Source organism: Otolemur garnettii, unplaced genomic scaffold (genome assembly GCF_000181295.1).
Source record: "Otolemur garnettii isolate 467f Iridium unplaced genomic scaffold, OtoGar3 scaffold00002, whole genome shotgun sequence".
Taxonomy (NCBI): Eukaryota; Metazoa; Chordata; class Mammalia; order Primates; family Galagidae; genus Otolemur; species Otolemur garnettii.
The window spans coordinates 40,998,250-41,003,207 of NW_003852397.1; the positions used below are offsets into that span (position 1 = coordinate 40,998,250).

The 4,958-nt window shown below is 41.9% G+C and overlaps 1 protein-coding gene across 2 annotated transcripts in view; it reads left to right on the top strand.

The window, feature by feature from the left end:
- NR1D2 (nuclear receptor subfamily 1 group D member 2) overlaps positions 1-4,958 on the top strand; it is a 34,839-nt gene that overhangs the window by 6,960 nt on the left and 22,921 nt on the right. The window contains exon 1 of one of the 2 annotated variants that reach the window (XM_023513767.1): positions 255-1,085. The exons of the other annotated variant lie outside the window; for it this stretch is intronic. The gene's annotated coding sequence lies outside the window, so the exon portion shown is untranslated. Of the gene's footprint in view, positions 1-254; positions 1,086-4,958 lie in introns of those variants that run through there. 2 annotated transcript variants of the gene reach the window in all.

Below are 4,958 nucleotides of genomic sequence, written 5' to 3' on the forward strand. Positions count from 1 at the left end.
TTTTTTTTTTGAGACAGAGCCTCAAGCTGTCACCCTGGGTAGAGTACTGTGGCATCACAGCTCACAGCAACCTCCCACTCCTGGGCTCAAGCAATTCTCCTGCCTCCGTCTCCCAAGTAGCTGGGAATACAGGCACCCGCCACAATGCCTGGCTATTTTTTGGTTGCAGCCCTCGTTGTTTTTTGGTGGACCAGGCTGGATTCGAACTTGTCAGCCCAGGTGTATGTGGCTGGTGCCTTAGCCGCTTGAGCCACAGGTGCCGAGCCAGAAGAGTTTTTCAATGTGAAGGATTGGTCTGAATTGTAGCTACATCCTGTAGTTACTGAAAAATTTTACAGTTAATCAAGATGTTACCCAAAGGAAAGGACTTTGAGAGCTGACACTGAAGGAAAAGTTTGCTCTTCTACCTTTTCTAGAAAGCAGGAGCCAAAGAAAGATGGCAGAACATTTTGGTGTTAGCAAGACCGCCAGTCTACTCTACTGGCAGTAGACAACTGTCTTGGTCCCCTGTAAGTGAATCATCTAGCAAACTGACACTTACATTTTGCCTGTAAACACTACCTCAAAAACCCAACCTCTTGACCAAAATATTTAAAATGCACTATTGTGCCTGGCTCCTGCAGTGGGTCATTACTAAAATACAAACCTCTGGCTACCCATAGAAGCAACTTCACTTGCTGCATAAGTTAATGCTCTGGATGCTGTTCTTTGGATTGGCTCTGCTTGGAATACAGTTCAGCCAGAAATGATACAGAAGTGTTTCAAGAAAGTTATTTGTCACAACCCCAAAGTGTGATGTTTGGCCTCCATGTGACAGTTCATCTCCCTTGGCAGAATTGGAAGGAGTAGATTTTGAAGATTACATTTTATTGGATGATGAGGTGGCCACCTGTAATGAGTCTGACCCAGAAGCAATTTTCCAAATGATATTGACCAAAGTGCAACCAGCATAAAAAGTGCATGTAGCAGCAGATAAAGTGGAATAAGCAAGTGATGATGACACAGAAACTGCAGAGGCTGTAAAGAAGAGGATGTTAGGCATCTGATAACGTAGTTGAAGTCGTTTGCTGTGGAAAAATGCTCAGGTATGCTGAGTGGTGTAGCCATTGTTGAGAGTGCTTTCTCCACTTACGTTTGTAATAAGAATAAAAAACAGATTGATAGACTCTTTTTTCAGAAAGAGCAATTAAACCATTAGAAAATAGTAAATACATTGACTTTGTATGACATTTGCATGAATGATTTTACTGTATTTTGATCATGTATGATTTTGTATGATATTCTCTAATAAAAGATGTACAAGAAAGTAAAGTACATGTACATGTGAGTGCAGTAAGCCTAGTTTTTTACATTGACCACCACTGTATGTTGACAGTTTGTTACAGTTCCTTGGGTGGTCAGCTTACAGAGGTTCTACTGTAGTTTGTACTCTGGAATTGGACAGCCTTCACGTTCAACTCTGGCCCTGCCACTTAGTTGATATGTTACTTATCCTCTCTGAGCTCTTCTCATTTGTAAAAATGAGTTAATGGAAGTTAATTCACAGGGGTCTTTTGAGGATGAAACATAATGTGAAATCGTGTCATTTTCTTCTTGACGTCTAGTAGGTGCTTGGTGACATGCAGTTTCATTTTATTTTCATTGTTGGGTTGAGGAACTACTGGATGTACTCATTACCTTCTAGGAAACTGAATTTAAAATATAACCCCTATGAGTTGCTAACAGTGAAGTTGGTAGATTGGTGTCTAACAGCAAGAGTTACATGCTAAGACAACTAAATCAGCACTGAAGGTCTTGCCGGGAGACTGCAGCTGCTTTTAGCTGGGTCATCCTGATTCTGTGGTGCCTGGCACACATGTTCAAAATCTCTAAAGATAGGCATTGAATCTTAACTGCATTGTTAAAAGCCCAGTGATTTTCCTTAGGGTTGATTTTAGAGCTTTTACAAAGAAAGGTTTCTGGGTAATTAGTTATAATACATTCCATTGCCCAGTCAGTGCTTTTAGCCAGTTCTTATGCTGTTTGGATAGCTCTGATTTCTGAAAGTTTATTTCTCAGTTAAGGTAGTCAGAAGACTTTATGAATAAAAATGACTCTTAACTGTTAGCTTTAGGAAAGTGTTTCATCTAAGGACAGACATCACTTTCTTTTTTTTCTTTTTTTCTTTTTTTTTTTTAGCAGTCCCAGGCTGGTTGGAGCCTGTCACCCCTGATGCATGGGGCTAGCATTCTAACCACTGAGCTAAGGGCGCCTTTTTTTTTTTCATACAGGTCTCTATCACTCTGGATAGAGTACTGTGGCATCATAGCTCATAGCAACCTCAAACTCTTGGACTCACGTGATCCTCTTGCCTCAGCCTCCTGAGTAGCTGGGACTACAGTCATGGGCTGTTACAGTGCCGGGCTAATTTTTCTATTTTTATCAGAGACCAGGGTCTCAATTTTGCTCAGGTTAGTCTCAGATTCGTCCTCAGCTTAAGTGATTCACCTGTCTCAGCCTCCCAGAGTTTCACTTTCTTGTCTTTTATCTTCCTAAGATACTAGGCCTGAATTTAGTACTTAAGGCACTACTTTGGAAAAGGCAAGTAACTGTGAGACCTTCTTTTGGGATTTCATTGCGGATAAGAATACTATTTTAAGGCTCAGTGCTTGTAGCTCAAAGGCTAGAGTGCCAGCCACATACACCAGAGCTGGTGGGTTCAAGCCCAGCCTGGGCCTGCCAAAGAACAATGACAACTACAGCCAAAAAATAGCCAGGTGTTGTGGCGGGCACCTGTAGTCCCAGCTCCTTGGGAGGCTAAGGCAAAAGAATTGCTTAAGCCCAAGAGTTTGAGGTTGCTCTGAGCTGTGATGCCATGGCACTCAACTAAGGGTGATAAAATGAGACTCTGTCTCAAAAAAAAAAAAAAAAGGGTGGCACGTGTGGCTCAAAGGAGTAGGGTGCCGGCTCTATATACTGGAGGTGGCCTGTCAAACCTGGCCCTAGCCCAAACTTCGAAAACAAAAAGAATACTATTTTAAGGTGTCCTAAGTGGAAACGTGTGGAAAAAGGTAGCACTTTGCTATTACCTGGGATTTCTCATATGAACCTCAGATCTCTAACTTTTTTTTTTTTTTGAGACAGAGTCTCACTATGTTGTCCTCACAGTAGAGTGCGGTGACGTTACAGCTCGCGGCAACCTCTAACTCTTGCCTCAGGCTCCCAAGTAGCTGGGACTACAGATGCTTGCCATAATACCCCGCTGTTTTTTGGTTGTAGTTGTCATTGTTATTTGGCAGGGCCCAGGCCAGGCTTGAACCTGCCAGCCTAGGTGCATGTGGCTGGCACTGTAACCACCGTGCTATGGGCACCGAGTCAGATCTCTAACATTTAACAAAAAACAGTGCAGTGGTTTTACCCAGTAACATGTCATTAAATACATTTCTAGGTAAAAGTAGTTTATCTTTGAATTCACAGGGTATTAATAAAATTCAGACAGTTGTAGCTATGTGAATATGAACCTTTAAAACTATAGGCCAGCGCTTTGCAGATGCTGTCGCTTCTTATAATCGTTTGTATCTTTTTTTTTGTAGAGTTGGAAGTCTCATTATATTGTTCAGGTTGGCTGTGGTCTGCTAACCTCGAGTGATCCTCCTGTATCAATCCCCCAGTGTTAGGATTACATGTGTGATCCATTGTACCTGTCCAGAGGAAGTTTTTATTTTAGAGTAAATGCTTAAATTGCATTTGCCACTTTGAGAAGGTGCAAAATTTTCCACTTTACTGCTCAGTATAGTCACATAGGTTATCGTTAGAAATCCGATGTTTGTTTTACTTACGGCTTTCTAGTAATATTTTATATGTTGTACTACTTGGTATCTGCCTGTGTTATTAGATGTGGCATTCACAAATGCAGAAGAGTAGATCTTAAAGAGAATGGATGGCAGGCTTTTACCTGTAAAAGTACAGAGGCACTGCGCAGGTAGGTGTGTATGGTCTAGTTGAGAAATAGGTGGAAACAGGTAGACAGTAATTTTAAGAGTTCAGGATTGTAGTGCAAGAGACAGAATTAACCTTTGTACGTAATGCACTCCGAAAAAGCCAATATATGTTTGTTGATGATGGAGGAAAGAAGAAATGAAACCACAGTCGACCTTGTTAGGATGAAAATTACCGTGTGGTGTGGGATTTGGAAAAATGAGGTTTTTCTTTAAAACATTTTATATGTTTGAGGAAAGATGTTTAAAATTACATCCTGAGAATAATATTAAACGCTCTTTCTTAACCTGGGAAGTTAACAGTTTTCAGGAGGTCAAGAGGGGTGTTAGAGGTTATATAGGTAAAGTTGTGAGTTGTATTTTGAGAGTAGCTCTGTGAAGAGGGAATGAGCTCTAGCCTTACTGTTCTCTTAGACCGGGGTCCTCAAACTTTTTAAACAGGGGGCCAGTTCACTGTCCCTCAGACCATTGGAGGGCCGGACTGCGGGCCCCAGGACGAGTCAGCTGCTAAGCAGGACAGGCAGCGGCAGCAAAAACACCTGGCGGGCCAGATAAATGTCCTAGGTGGGTTGCATGTGGCCCGTGGGCCATAGTTTGAGGATGCCTGTCTTAGACCATGCTTTCTTCCTTCTGCCTGTTTAACATCTATAAATAGTAAGTCAGAGGAACACGTGGTGAGCCTGAATTCTTAAAAGCTGCTTAAAGATGAGTGTGGTCTGTAGGTTCAATGGAGAATGGGGTGGAGAAGGGAGAGTATGGCGTTGGGGATTAGTGGGCAGTCCTAGAAGCCTTCAGAGAGCATCAAGATGGAAAGGTGTCAAAGTAATGGCTGTGAAGACTCCCCAGTTTGAGATAAATCACTTTATCTGGAGTTCCAAATGTTTCATCTGTTCTTGATTAGCCTGCATTTAGCCAAGTGCTGGGAGAGACAAATGATGAACTCTTTTCTTTTTTTTTTTTTTTTTTTTCTGAGACAGAGCC